This window comes from Mobula hypostoma, chromosome 25 (genome assembly GCF_963921235.1).
Source record: "Mobula hypostoma chromosome 25, sMobHyp1.1, whole genome shotgun sequence".
Taxonomy (NCBI): domain Eukaryota; kingdom Metazoa; phylum Chordata; class Chondrichthyes; order Myliobatiformes; family Myliobatidae; genus Mobula; species Mobula hypostoma.
The window spans coordinates 18,461,680-18,477,442 of record NC_086121.1 but is presented as its reverse complement, the minus strand read 5'-3'; the positions used below and the strand labels follow the sequence as shown (position 1 = coordinate 18,477,442).

General features: G+C 47.8%; 1 long non-coding RNA gene across 2 annotated transcripts in view; it reads right to left on the bottom strand.

Annotated features, from left to right (window-relative positions):
* Positions 1 to 6,735: 6,735 nt before the first annotated feature.
* Positions 6,736 to 15,763, bottom strand: part of LOC134337829 (uncharacterized) — a 29,226-nt gene continuing 20,198 nt past the window's right edge. Inside the window, exons 3-4 of one of the 2 annotated variants that reach the window (XR_010016079.1) lie at positions 14,480 to 14,794; positions 6,736 to 7,402 (exon numbers count right to left, since the gene is read on the bottom strand). This is a non-coding gene — a long non-coding RNA (uncharacterized LOC134337829). The remainder of the gene's footprint in view (positions 7,403 to 14,479; positions 14,795 to 15,763) is intronic. The other variant, XR_010016080.1, reaches the window with a different exon arrangement.

The following is a 15,763-nucleotide window of genomic DNA, read 5'->3' as shown; positions in this document are numbered from 1 at the left end:
TGAGGAAAATGGAGGGATGTGGACATTGTGTAGGTAGAAGGGGTTAGTGTTTGGGCGTTTTTGATTTGCTGTTTAGCTGTTTAGCATAACATTGTAGGCTGAATGGCCTGCCTGCTGCTGTACTACGAACTCTTCGATGAAGAGTGACAGAGGCAGAGAACGTCACAGGCAGTCAGATAATGAGAGACAAGGGGAGAGTGGGTCTGTGAGAGAGAGGATTTTATGATGAAGTGAGAATGAAAGGGAGAAAAAGAATGAGTTACGACAGGGGAGAGGGACAATGACTTAGTTTGTTAGCTAGGAAGGAAGAGAGAGACACAGTCGGAGATCCAGAAAGAAAAACATAACAAGATTGTGTGTGGAGGACCACAGAATTCCTGTCGCTGCCTGTAAGGAGTTTGTACGTTCTCCCCGTGACCGTGTGGGTTTCCTCCGGCTGCTCTGGTTTCCTCCCACAGTCCAAAGATAACCAGTTAGGAGTTTAACTGGTCATTGTAAATTGTCCCGTGATTAGGCCAGGGTTAATGCAGGGGTTACTGGGTGGGGCCAGATAGACACATTCCACGCTGAATCTCAGTAAAATAAAAAATAAAAGGAACGGAGATGGCAGAATAAAGTCTGAGAGGAGAGAGAGAGAGAAAGGGACAGGGAGAGAGGTGGGAGAGAGAGAAAGGGTAAGAGAGAGACGAAGAGAGAGAGAATGGGAAAGAGAGAGAGAGAAAAAGGAAGGGAAAGAAAGAGAGAGACGAAGAGAGAGAGAGAATGGGAAAGAGAGAGAGGTAGAGAGAGAGAGAAAGGAAGGGAAAGAGAGGGAGAGAGATGGGAGAGAGAGGAAGAAATGGAGATGACAGAACAGAGTCTGAGGAGAGAAAGAGAGAAAGGGACAGGGAGAGACAGACGAAGAGAGAGAGAGAATGGGAAAGAGGGAGAGAGGAAGAGAGAGAGAGAATGGGAAAGAGAGAGAGAGGAAGAAATGGAGATTGCAGAAGTCTGAGGGAAGGGCATAAAGAGAGAGAGAAAGGGAAAGAGAAAGAGAAAGAGAGAGAAAACAAAAGAGAGACAGAGAGTGAGAGAGAGAAGAAGAGACAGAGAGAGTGAGAGAGAGGAGGGCTAGCAAGGGAAAAGAAGAAAGTGTGAGGGAGAAAGAGAGAGAGAAAAAGGAAAGGAGAGGGAGGGAAAGAGAGAGAGGGAGGGAAAGAGAGTGAGGGAGAGCTCTTAGGAAATGATTACACATGAAATGTTACACATGATCGGGTGAACAAAAGGAAAGCAAAGACTGGAAGTTTCTAATAAAGCCCCTGACGGGGCCAAGCTCATTTTGGGTCTAATTTCCGAACAGTGCCATTTCACAGCTGGTGAAAGTGTTTCCTGTGCATGTTATGATTAGTGTAAATTAATTGGTGCCTTTCAACTAATCAGGACTGATTAACGATGTCAGATTCTGATCACCAAACCCATAGACGCTGAGTTTTGCAGAGCAGACACTGTCACACTGCAGCTCTGTCCCACAACAAATTAAAGGCTTCATTCAATGGGATTAGTGCAATTCTGCTCAGACGTTGCCTGTACTACATGAACACCGAACGAGCAGGGAGATCTGCAGGAAGATCACAGATCCCTCGTCTCTCTTTACTGGCTGATAACAGAACAACTGGGACGGTCAGGTCCCCTCAAGGTAAAGAGCCAGCTGTTCCTCACTTCTCCTATTTGGTCAGGATGTCTCGGGTTCAAGTGCCATTCCAGAGCTTTGAGCACACAGCTCAGGCACCACCGACCCCCCGGGGGAACTGGAGATAGGTCTTCCCAACTAATCCCATGGATGAGTGAGAGGGTCTGCCCTGCTCACCAAGACTGGGTCTGACTACACATGGTTTCCAGGTGACCGCAAAAGCTTGTGATTGGATTCAGATTAATTTATCACACGTACATGGAACTATACTGTGAAATGCGTTAACAACCAACACATCCTAAAGATGTGCCGGGGGCAGCCCACTAGTGTCCCCACACATTCCAGCACCAACATGGCATGCCCACAATGCTCAACACAGAAGACAACAACAGCTAAAGCAAGCCCCTTTCCTCCGTCCCAACCCACACACATACGGACAGTCCTCCAACACCAGGACAGGACGGCCGACGCGAACCGAGGAGAAAACTCACTACTGACTGGAACTGCTCCTTCCACAGAAGATGGCTGTAGTTGTTGGAAGTCAATAATCTCAGTCCAGGTCTGAAGCATGGAGGTTCGTCAGTGGAGGGTCCCAGACCAAACCGTTTTTAGCCACTCTGTCAATGGCCTCCCCTCCAGTACAGCTTCGAACGTGGGACGTTCAAGACAGCGCAATGAGAACTCCCTCCTCACACGCATCGTACACCAGGCATGGCAGCAACTGAACACACTCCCAGGGCAACTGGGGACAAGACTGACTGATTGATGTACATTGAATTCTACTTAATGTAGGCCTAGGCCTTAATGTAGGACCCCTAGGCCTGAGTCGAAGTAGTAGTAGTAATGTAACTTTGTACAACCTTCTGTTGGCGCCCAAATATGTGGCAACACTTATGGGCTGCCCTTAGCACACCCTCTGCTGTGTTGGCTGTTAACACAAATGACATTTTTTTTACTGTGAGCTTCGATGTACATGTGGTAAATAGATTTGAATCTTGAACCCTGAATTTCCTAATCTAATCAAGTGTATCAGAGGGTTGTACAAAATAATGGTAAATGGAATTTCCAGGACAGCTTCCGCCCACATCTTCCGAATGAAACTGCTTGCTCTGGTCTTATTCTGAATGGGCCGACTTACTACCTGCACAGCGGCAAAGGGAGTAAGGCAGCAGATTTACTGGCAGAAACGCAGGTTCAAGCCCAAGGCTAGGCCCTGTGAGTGGAAGCTGCACTTTCTCCCTTTGAACACGTGGGTTTCCTCTTGGTGCTCTGGTTTCCTCCCACGTCCCAAGGACTTGCCATTAGGCAGACCAATTGGTCACAGCAATTTATCCCCGTGCCGGTGAGGAACAGAATCTGGGTGCGGCTGAAGAGATGGGCGACACGTTACCGCATCGGCTAGTGTGACGCTTTGCAGCACCTCCTCCGAGAGGACCATTGGGTTTGGGGGGCTTGTGTGCCTCAAAGACCTGGAGAGCTATGTCGGCTGGAGTCACGGCTTTATGCTTTGGTTCTTGGTAGGGTCACCCATGCCAAACAGGTCAAAGGGTAGAGGCCAGACTAGGAGTGGTCCACCGGTCCTCCAGGTTCAGGGGTGCAGCTCTGAGCCAACAACCCTGACTAGTAAAACTGCTATGGAAACAGCAATGAAGAATCCTTCTACATCTGAGAGCGACAGTATTCCTGAGCGTGCACCTGGGACTTGATGGCTGACAGGAGTGAAAACCGAGAGGAAGCTACTGACATGATGAAGGAAGCCCTGAACGCCGCCAGATTTTAGGGGACCTTCATTGCTGCCCCAAACACCAGTGGTGTAACAGGCAGTGGAGAAGTAAGATTGGAGCCCCAACACTCCAGCCTCAGTTCCTAATGCTGTCTTTAGCAAATTTGTACATGGTCCCATGTGGGTTTCCTCCGGGTGCTCCAGTTTCCTCCCACAGTCCAAAGACGAACGGGTTGGTAAGTTGTGGGCATGCTACACTGGCACTGGAAACAAGGCGAAACTTGCGGGCTGCCGCCAGCACATCCTCGGGCTGTGTTGGTCTTTGACGCAAACCACGCATAGCACTGTTTCAATGTACATGGGGCGAATAAAGCTAATCTTTAATCTGCAATCTTTCATTCACTGGTCTTGCCCCTCTCGTCACCTCTAATCTCAGGTCTCCTCTGATTCGGATGTCCATTTCCAAAACTCGGGAATTCCTTCTGCCTTCTCCTCCTGTTAAAACCATCCCTAAAACCCGCACCTTTGATTAAAGACTTACTCGTCCATCTTAATTTCTTGGGAATCAAGAGCTTGCCTGATTAGCACTTGTGTAAAGCCCGCTGGGACAATTTACAGTGTTTAAGGTGTGATTAAAAATAAAAGTTGTTTGAATTCATCCATCACCCTGTTTCAATTGACTGGCTGCATCAGAGTTAGTGAGTGACTGTTAAGCTGCCGACGGCTGCTCACATTTGCAAATGCACAACAGAAAATAAATGAGCAGCTTCTGCCGTGGCAGGCTTCCCGCTGTGAGTGTAAATGGCAGCGAATCACTGAGACTGACTCTGCGCCTGAAAACTCATGTTACGGGAACAGATTTGAGATTGGAGACTAATACATGCTCCTGGTCCTAATCTATGGACCAAATCTGTCAGAAAATTAAAAAAAAAATAACGAGTTTTTAAGGAGCAGTCAGAGAGATACAGATGCAGCCAGAAGGAAAGAAAGTGAATGAAATAGATGCACAGAGAAAAGCAAAATATAGAACGACTGAGAGGCACAAACAAAGAGGCAAACACACACACACAGAGGCAAAAACGTAAAGACAGGGCTGGAAATTGGCCTAAAAAGCACTATTCAAAGCCATAGCAATTGGCCCGGGATTCTCCACACATCTCTGGGCTACCAGTAATTCGACTGTTAACCCAGAGGCCCACCTAATACAGAGATTGTGCTGTCAACAAGGGCCCAGATAAGGAACACTTCGTAAATGATTTCTCCACAAACCAGGCTGGAGTGAGGTGGGGGTGGGGGGGGGGATCTGTAGGGTTTGTGGGATTCAGGGCACATATACAGATCTTATAGGACTCAAGACCTTCGATCAGGGAATGCGTAGTTATTTGAGTTACTGTCGCCTTCCTGTCAGGGTGAACCAGTCTCCTCTAACCTCTCTCATTAACAATGCGTTTCCACCCACAGAACAGCTGCTCACTGAATTTTTTTTCTTTCACACCTTTCTTTGCAAACTCTAGAGACTGTTGGGCATGAGAATCCCAGGAGAACAGCAGTTTTCTGAGATACTCAAACCACCCCATCTGGCACCATTCCACAGCCAAAGTCAATTAATTCATCTTTCTTCCCCCTTTCTGATGTTTGGTCTGAGCAACAACTGAACCACTTGACCATGTCTGCATGCTTCTATGCATTGAGTTGCTGCCATGTGATTGGCTGATTGGATATTTGTATAAAAGAGCAGGTGTACCTAATAAAGTGGCCACTGAGTGTACGTACATTGAAGTGATGGAAAAGGAGGACAATATGTAATGCAGAACATATACAGAGAAAATGTAGTGCAGATGGACAAATACTGTGCAAAGGCCGCGAATAGGGACTGGGAAATCTACAGACCTTTACTAGTAAAGGTGGTTTATTCAACAACCTACAGCAGTAAGGCAGAAGTTATCCTTGATCCTGGTAGCACATATACTCAAGCCTTTGTTATCTTCTGCCCGAGGGAAGTGAGGAGAAGAAAGAATGACTGAGGTGTGGTCATTGAGTGCTTTCCGAAGGCCGTGGGCAGTGCAGACAGGACCAACGACGGGAGGTTGGTTTTCACAATGGGTTGGTCTGCACTCACAACTCTCTGCAATATCTTGCATTCATGGTCTTCCACTCTGTAGTCCACCCACTTCGAACTTCGACATATTGTGCATTCAGAGATGCTCTTCTGCACACCACAGTTGTAAAGAGTGGTTATTTGAGTCACTGTCAGCTTCAACCGGTCTGGCCATTCTCCTCTGACCTCTTTCATTAACAAGGCGTTTTCACTCACAGAACCACCACGCACTGGATGTTTTTCTTTGTTTTTGCACCATTCTCTGTAAACTCTAGAGACTGTAGTGTGTGAAAAATCTCAGAAGATCAGCAGTTCTGAAATACTTAAACCACTCCATCTGGCACCAACAATCATTCCACCGTCAAAGTCACCGAGATCACATTTCTTCCCCGCTCTGATGTTTGGGCTAAACAACAACTGAACCTCTTGACCATAACTGCCTGCTTTTATGCGTTGAGTTGCTGCCGCATGATTGACTGATTAAACAGCTGCATTAAGGAGTGGGTGTACAGATGTGCTTTGCATGATAACTTTTCCAGTGAATGCCATGCCTTTAAAGGGAGTTGGAAATATACAACATAGATTCTGACCTTGGTTACAACCTACAGACGTTTCTGACACCTACTGTCCCAGACACTGTCTCAGGCTCCAACCACACACCTGGCCCATCCTCCAGACCCCTGCCCCACCTGTACTCTGGACCACACATCCCAGCTGCTCCTTGTCGACCCCGGCTCACAATCAAGACTAATGACTTAGTCAGGTGGTGAATCAAAATCAAAGTAAAATTTACTATCAAAGTATGTGTACATAAACACATACGACATGGAGATTTACTTTCTTATGGGCATTTACAGAAAAATAAAGAAATGCATTAGAACCTATGAAAAACTAGGCATTAACAAAGCCCGATGACCTACCAATGTGCAAAAGAAGACAAATTTTGGAAATTAAAAATAACACTGGAAACTTTCTCATCAGGATTTCCCAGCAATCAGAAGCTGGGTTATTGGAATTTTACCATAAAACAAAGTGACGGAGCAGCCCCATTCCTGCATCAAAATTTTGGGATTTTTTTAAGGCCAAAATACAAGACAAGGGTTTAAGTGTATGAGATGAGGCCATGAAGGAATCGAAAAGGCAGTCACTGAGTAGGAATAGGCATAGATGTGTGGATGATCTATGTCCCATTTAATGCAGGGAGAAAAACATCTCCAAAACCATTTAATCTCAGCGTCATTCAAGTTCAAGTTTAATTGTCATTCAACCATACATAAATAGTCAAATGAAACCGTGTTCCTCCAGGGCCAAGGTACAAAACACAGTACCAACAGTCATACACAGCACAAAGCACATATAAGATAGCAGTGAACATGCAGTCACAGAAAGGATATACGTAGCCGAAGTCCCTGAGTGATATGTCCTGTAAATTGATGGCGCCTGGGTGTTATCAGTACGTCTCAGCAGTTCGCAGACAATTGTATGCACGTACACATTGAATCCAGCTTGCCTTCCACAGGGCGAACACTGGAGGGCAGGACCAACAGGAGGGGCCAGACCCTAACCCAGCATGCTGTTTCCCCGTCTGCACTGTTCCAACAGGCAAGCCCGCAGCTTGAGGCCGAGTCCTTGCTACATCCGAGGCCACACAGCTTCCCCACCATCCGTCTTGCTAATAAACAAGGGAAACAAACTTGCAGCATTTTACATTACCAATGTCCAGTCGGGTCCTGTGATCACAAGACAAACACCCAAGACAAACACTAGCTGTTAGACAGCACACTGCCTTCGTGAGCTGACTCCAATGCCTTTCAGTTGCAGGCAGTAACAGAGTCCATGCCAAGTCCAGCTCCTCCGCCAATGAGCAGCACACTGATGGGTTAGGCCTTCAGTACCTGAAGCTCTTAATGTCCTGAAATTGTAAAGAAGATGTTTAAAAAAAAGGACAAAAACAACTTTGGTTGGCCCCAGAGAGGCTGCTGCATCCGAACGCACCGCCATCTTACTGGAAATTGTTGGAGCCAGCGCAGAGTTATCAGCACCCGTAAACAGTCAGGGGAGATGATCACCGTCTGTAACATCATTTTGAAGTACGTGTCAGAGCGTTGTTTTTGACACATTTTGGATCGCACGCTGCCAAACAAGTTAACACTGGACCAAACTGATGCACACATCCCGCCCAAGTTAATAGTACATCAGTGAAGCCCAGAGCTGGAAGGCAGTTTGCTCATAGAAAGTCAGGACAGAGATCCTCAATGTGTGGGGCTAAACAGAGTACAGCAAACAAACGGCAGACAAACAATGAATGACAAACAATTAAACTGGGAGACCGCAACAGGAAGATTTACAGAACTTTGAAGAGTTTGAGCAGTGTGGGAGCATATTTTAAATATTACGCAGAACACTGATGGTGGCAAACATTTCAAAGTTATAGATTAGTAATCAGCGTAATTATTCACACAATCATCTCGTGAAGGGAGAGGGTTACTAGCGGTTTAGGAAGACGACGCTTGCCACAAGTGCATTAACTCCCAGAGTACAATGTGTGTCGCCAATAGTGGGCCGAAGATCAGAGTCACTAATCTGTGAACGAACCAGCTCCACGGGCTGAGGTTAGATTGGAGAAATATACTTGGTTGAATATGTTAGAACAATGTGTGATGAAGCTCTTGGAACTGAGCCAAGATATAATTAGGATTCACAAGATATATTAAGATAGTCTGGTGAATCCCGTGTGTTTAAAGGGAGATGGAAATGTACAACGTGGACCCTGCATTCATTAGGTATCCTGGGCACAGATTGTTGCTCCTCTCCACTGCTTGTGGCATATCAGATGGCAACCTTGCCGCTCTTTTAGCGAGATGTCTGTTTTTTTATGAGGCTGAGTTGTTAGTTCAAGGCACAACCCAGCACGGATGGAAAGCGCGTGAGGAGCCAGCCAGTTTCGAACCCGGGACCACTCGCCTATCCCCCTCCCCCCACCATCAGGGGGCATCCTCAAAAGGGCAACATCCATCATGAGGGCCCTCGCCATCCAGGACATGCCCTCTTCTCATTACTACCATCAGGGAGGAGGTGAAGGCGCGTGTGTGCGTATGTATATAGGTGTGTTTGTACATGTATACACTCAATGGCCAGTAAATGCAGGAGGAGAACCTGGTGTGGTCAGCTGCTGTAGCCCATCCACCTCGAGGTTTGACAGGTTGTGCATTCAGAGATGCTCTTCTGCGCACCACTGTGCTAACGCGTGGTTATTTGAGTTGCTGTCGCCTTACTGTCATTTTGAACCAGTCTGACCATTCTCCTCTGACCTCTCTCTTTAATAAGGTATTTTTGCCCACAGAACTGCCCCTCACTGGATTTTTTTTCGCACCATTCTCTGTAAACTCTAGAGACTGTTGTGCATGAAAAACCCAGGAGATCAGCAGTTTCTGAGATACTCAAACCACCTTGTCTGGCACCGACAATCACTCCATTGTTGAAGTCACTTGGATCACATTTCTTCCTCATTCTGATGTTTGGCCTGAACAACAAATAAACTTCCTGATCATGTCTGCATACTTTTATGCACTAAGTTGCTACCACACGATTGACTGATTAAATATTTGCATTAATGAGCAGGTGTACAGGTGTACGTAACAAAGTGACCACAGTGTGGTGTGGTAAGGGTGGTGTGTATGTACCTGTATTTCCCTCTCAATCTTGGGTCCTCTACCAGAGGACACTGTTCCTGCTAGTGGGCTCTTCTGGACCAAGATCTCTGAAGCTGTCAAACAAAAAAGATCTCTGATACTGTTTCCAGGATCTGTTGGAGCCACTCTCTCAGTCCAGGTGTCACAGACTCAAATGTTCCTGTCACCACCGGGATGACTCTGGCTTTAACTTCCACATCCTTTCTATCTGCTCTTTCAAGCCCTGGTATTTCTCCAGCTTCTCATATTCTTTCTTCCTGATGTTCCTGTCATTCGGAATTGCCACATCTGTTACTATTGCTTTCTTCTGTTCCTTTTCCAGTATTATTATGTCTTGGTTGCTTGGCCAGTATCTGCTCATCAGACTGTACTTAGAAGTCCCACAGGATCTCAGCTCTGTCACTCTCCACTACCTTCCTGGGTGTTTCCCATTCGGGCTTGGGAGTGTCCGATCCATACTCTGTGCAGATGTTCCTGTACACAATTCCTGCATCTTGGTTGTGCTGTTCAGTGTATGCTGTCCCTGTCTGCATCTTGCACCCTGCTACAGCTGACTCATTGCACAGTCTGCATCTTGGGCCGTGTCTGTTATGACAAACTGTGCCTCTATTGCTCTTGTATGTGTGCGTATGTTTATATGCTTGTGTATACATACATATGTATACACGTATGTGTTTGCATGTATACGTGTTTACCTGTGTATAAATATGTCTGTATGCATGTGTGCGTGCACATGTATAGCTGTGTGTATGCGTGCAAGTGCGAGTGTGTTTGTGTGTGAGTGAGTGTGTGAGTGTGAGTGTGTGTGTGTGTCTAAATGAAGCAAGGCTGGAATTCAATCACATTTTTACTGCTGCCAAGAGTTTGCTCTGAACTGATCCCTCACACTGAAAGAATTCACCTATGCTTATTTTTGGGGAGGGAGAACTGGGAAAGAGGAGAAAAATAATTAAATGATCTCTGTCTCACACCAGCACCCGGCCGAACGGCTGATTCATTGCACAGTCTGCATCTTGGGCCTTGTACAACGCAACTTGATAATTCACCGCGACAAGGGGCTGCACTCACAGACCCAGTCACCACAAGGTATAAACTATCACCAAAATCTTTCAGGTGACGGTGGACGCCTGGTCCAGCAGTGTCTGTACACCTGGGTTGTTGAGACCCGTAACTACAGCACCTCGGAGATCGGAAACACGAGCTGCAGCTGGGGAAGTTTTTGAAGTGAATTTCTCATTTACGCCCAGCTTCCAGAAGAAAGGTCAGTCTGCTCAGCAAAGGAAGGTCACCGGATGTGTAGAAACTTTATTTATGTCCTTTCTTTGAAGAAAGAGGAGGGGACGCAATACAGAGTATGTAACAATGGCTGTGAATCGTAATTGTGGCTTTGAGAAAGTCATCCTGTTTAGTTTGTCTCGGGTAACTAACTTCTCTCTGAGCCACAACTTTGTGTTGCGTTTCAGATGCAGTCTGTGAAGAGCTGTAGAATAAAGAGCACATCGTGATTTAACTCCTCACACCTCGTGGGTATCGGTCTGCAGGTGCTGTGCATTGTATAGGACGTTAAGACCCTACTGCTCACACACATCTTAAATCCATTCTCTCCCCTCTCCCTCCAGCACTCTCTCTCTCTTTCTTGCTTTCTTACTCCCTAGTCTACCTTCCTTGCTCATTCTCTGCTCTCTTTCTGTTTAATATTCTCCATCACCCTTTGTCTCTCTTTCTTTGGCTCCCCGTCTCTCCATCATGGATCCCTTCTTCTCCAGCCCATTCCCTTCAATCTTTCCTCTTTCTTACCTTCTAACATGTTCTATCTCTCCTCTCACTTCCAACTCCTTTCTCTCAAACACATTCTCTACGAAACAGTGGGACGATGTTGGCACTGGAATGCGTGGAGACACTTGCAGGCTGCCCCCAGCACATCCTTAGGCTGTGTTGGCCGTTAACGCAAACTACATGTTTTGAGGTATCAATAAATCTGAATCTGAATCACTGCCTGGTCAATGCATGGGAGGGACACCGTCCTGTCAGAGCAAGGAAATGTCTCCAGTTGCTCAATGCACTCTTTGGAGAACAAGGTAAAAATTTTTTTTAAAAAAAAGCATAAAGGAGTTGCAAAAGGTCAGGAGGGCAACTTACACAATAAAGTTCTCAGCTTTCAACATGCAAATACAGCCACACCTGTCCCTACACTCCTCCCTCACTACCATTCAGGGCCTGAAACAGTCCCTTCCAGGTGAGGCGACACTTCACCTGTTAAGTCGGTTGGGGTCATCTACTGTATCCGGTGCTCCCGGCGTGGCCTCCTGTCTATCGGTGAGATGCGACTTCGATTGGGAGACCGCTTCGCCGAGCACCTTTGCTCCATCCGCCAGAAAAAGCTGGATCTCATCCCATTTCAATTCTACTTCCCCTTCACGCTCCAATATGTCTATCCACGGCCTCCTCTATTGTCGTGATGAGGCCACACTCAGGTTGGAGGAGCAACACCTTATACTCCAACCTGATGGCATGAACATCGATTCCTCAAACTTCCAGTAATTCCCCTTCACCTTTCCGTTTCCCTCTCTCCCTACCTGCCTATCACCTCCCCCTGGTGCTCATCCCTCTTTTCCATGATCTTCTGTCCTCTGCTATCAGATTCCCCCTTCTCCAGCCCTTTATCTCTTTCACCTATTGACTTCCCAGCTCTTTATTTCATCCCCTCCTGCCCTCCCAGTTTCACCTATCGCCTGCCACCTTGTACTTCTCCCTCCCCTCCCCTCCCCCACCCTCCACTTCTTACTCCGACTTCCCTTCCTTCCAGTCCTGATGAAGGGTCACGGCCCCAAAGGTCGACTGCGTACTCTTTTCCATGGACGCTGCCTGGCCTGATGAGTTCCTCCAGCATTTTGTATGTGTTGCTTTGGACATCCTTCAAGTGAGAAGACCGCACATCCCCTCACATAAACTCATCCATCCCTTCACCAAAGTCACCGCGTGGTCGAGGAGAGATCAGTAGCTTGCTCTCCTTAAGAGTGGACGGGGCAAGATGATTCCACTCACAGTGGACGGGGCAAAGTGATCCCAGTCACAGCGGATGGGGCAAAGTGATCCCAGTCACACTCTGATGGGGCAAAGTGATCCCACTCACACTCTGATGGGGCAAAGTGATCCCATTCACACTCTGTTGATGCAAGGTGGGTGCCTCTTGCCCAGCTGTTACAGCACAGGCCAGCACCTGGGTAAATGTGAACCGAATCACCAGGGGAGCTGGGCATCCGAAATTAAGACAGTCGTCGGGTCCTGTGGACAGAGAATTGGAGCTGTTTCAGGTCTGAAGTCCTTTGTCGGTTCTGACGAGGGGTTCTGGGTGTAAAATGTTAAACCACAGAACGAGGTTTCCCCCTTCATCATCAGACGGTCTCTGCTTCCTAGACATGGTGCAACTCATATCCACTCTCATACCAGCTTCTCACCAGGCCCAAGGGCAGCTCTACCCTACTGTTGTCAACTCTCATACGAAATGATGGACTCTCTGACCTCACAATCTACCTCATTCTCATCTCGCACTTCATCGTTTACCTGCCATGCACTGCTCTCTTTCCGTGACTTTTCCGCTGCATTCTGCACTGTTCTTGTTTTCCCTTACTCCAGATCAAAGCACTGAGCAATGATTTGATCTGTACAAAAGACAGACTTTTCTCTGTATCTTGGTACAATGTCACAACAATAAACCAATTCCAATACCCGCAATGAAGGTGGCCAAGTCTGGAAGAACTATCCCCAGCCTTCAGACAGACAGTTGTACCTTGATATTTCCTGGAACACAGAACATTGAACATAGAATAGTACAGCACAGTACAGGCCCTTCGGCCCACAATGTTGTGCCGACCCTCAAACCCTGCCTCCCATATTGCCCCACCTTAAATTCCTCCATATACCTGTCTAGTTGTCTCTTAAACTTCACTAGTGTATCTGCCTCCACCACTGACTCAGGCAGTGTATTCCACGCACCAACCACTCTCTGAGTAAAAAAACCTTCCTCTAATATCCCCCTTGAACTTCCCACCCCTTACCTTAAAGCCATGTCCTCTTGTATTGAGCAGTGGTGCCCTGGGGAAGAGGCGCTGGCTATCCACTCTATCTATTCCTCTTATTATCTTGTACACCTCTATCATGTCTCCTCTCATCCTCCTTCTCTCCAAAGAGTAAAGCCCTAGCTCCCCTAATCTCTGATCATAATGCATACTCTCTAGGCCAGGCAGCATCCTGGTAAATCTCCTCTGTACCCTTTCCAATGCTTCCACATCCTTCCTATAGTAAGGTGACTTCTTCTCTTTACTTTATACCCCGCCACCCCACCCCTCCCCTCCTGCTCACACACACCAGAAACAACAGGCCTGCAATAGATTTAGATGTCATACTCCCAAGGCTGCCTGCAATCCTTGTGTTCAGTGCAACAGACAAGATAGGAAAGATGCAGATGAACCCTGCCTCACCGTGGAGAGCCGTTTAGAATCCTGGTGGTGTTGAGGGAGGAGGGGCAGGTTTTGCACCTCATGTGGTTACAGGGGAAGGGGAGGGGGAGGGTTGGGCAAGCAGGGAATGAGGGATGAGAAAGGGGTTGAAAGAAGACTGTGGTTGGTGATGGGCTTCCATTGCAAATGGCAGCACAAGTTGAAAGTGGCCTCCAATATCGAGGACTGAATTCAAGAACCACTGGGCAGTGGTGCAGATCTGCAAAACCCTGGTCAGAGTACACTTGAGCTCAGTTCTGGTTACCTCCTTATTGGGAAGATGTAGAAGTTTCAGGAACCGTGCAGAGGAGATTTACCAGGATGCTGCCTGGATTGGAAAGCACGTCTTGTCAGGATAGGTTGAGTGGGCTAGGGCATTTCCCTGTGGAGAGGAGGATGAGGGGTGACATGATAGAGGTGTACAAGATGATAAGAGGCATCTTGGACAGCCAGAGACTTTCCCCCAGGGCAGAAATGGCTAATTCAAGGGCACAATTTTAAGATGATTGGAGGAAAATGGAGATGTCAGAGGTAGTTTTTTTTTTACACAGAGTGTGGAACGCGCTGCGTAGAGGCAGATATATTAGCAAAATTTAAGAGACTCTTAGTCATATGGTTAAAAGAAAAGTGGAGTGCTATAAGGGATGGAGGAGTTAGACTGATCTTGGAATAGGTTAAAGGGCTGGCACAACATTTTGGGCCGAATGGCCTGTACTGTTCTATAAACTATGATACCGAAGGGCGATGAGGCGGGTGTGGAGTTTGGTAGGTGAGGGGTCAGAACCAAGGGACCATTACCTCTGTTCCGTCTGCACGGAGGCAGGAACGGAGCAGACACATGCGGGAACACACACAAAAAGTGCTGGACCTGCCGAAGGGTCTCGGCCCGAACCGACGCCTGTACTCTTTTCCAACGATGCTGCCTGGCCTGCTGAGTTCCTCCACAACTCTTGTGTGCGATGCTTTGGACTTCCAGCGACTGCAGACTTGCTCGTGTTTGTGCAGAAAGGCGAGCGACGCTCCATCGAGCACAGGAAAAGCACAAGTCACCTTTCCCGAAGTCGGAAAGCGGTTCACGTGTCCTGGAACAGCACGCCTCGCGTGACCGTGAAACTGACAGAAAGGGAAGGCGATTACAAGAGGCAGAGAGGGAGGAGGGTCCGAAATCCCCTTCCACGGATGCTGCCTGACCAGCTGAGTTCCGCCAGTATCTTGCGTGAGTTGCTCGAGATTTTGAGTACCAACAGAATCTCTCGCGTGGGGGATCACTGTGTTCGAACCCCTGGACCCCGAGAGCAACCCAGGGCGGAGGAGAAACGCGCGGAATGCGGAGAGGGGTGGAAATCACCATGGAAACGGGGTGTGGTGCCAGAGGAAAGGTGAGAAGTGTTTGTACAGCAACTGATACATTGTTAAGTACGGTAATTAAAGGCGAACAACATCTTTTGAGAAAGTACAAAATGTTGTTCATAATCCGCGAGCAAGTGTTTGACTTGTACCCTGTCTAAGTAGCTGCATGCAAATCAGCCTTCATGGCAAGAAGTCAACAGAGCATTTAAAATGCAGATGTTCCACTTTAATCAGGCAGTCTCACTTTAGTAGCAATCTCACAGTCATGTCCCTCGCTGAACTTGCAGGACCTGCGCCCACAGAGCTCCGTACCACGGGCGATGATTCGCATCCCGTTCTTCCCAGTTCCTTCCCCTCCACCTCCCCTCCCCCTCCCCCTCACCGGCTACTGTGAACCCCCTCCTATTCTCCTGGCCCGTATCGCCCTCACAGGACCCACAGCCAGTCCACAAGCAGGCTGAGGTTGTGAAATTTCACACACGAAATACTGCGGTGGGGGGGGGGGTACTCAGCGGATCGGGCAGCGTCTGTGGAGAAGAACACGCAATCTGGGCTGATTCTCTCCACGAGGAAGGAGTCTCACCAGGTCCTGATGAAGGGTGTCGGCACGGAACGTCCCTCCATAGACGCTGCCTGACTTGCCGAGTTTCCCCAGCTGCTGTGTGTGTGTCTTTTTTCAAGATTTCCAGTATCTGCAGTACCTCGTGTGCCTGTGATCGTGATCGTGCTGGA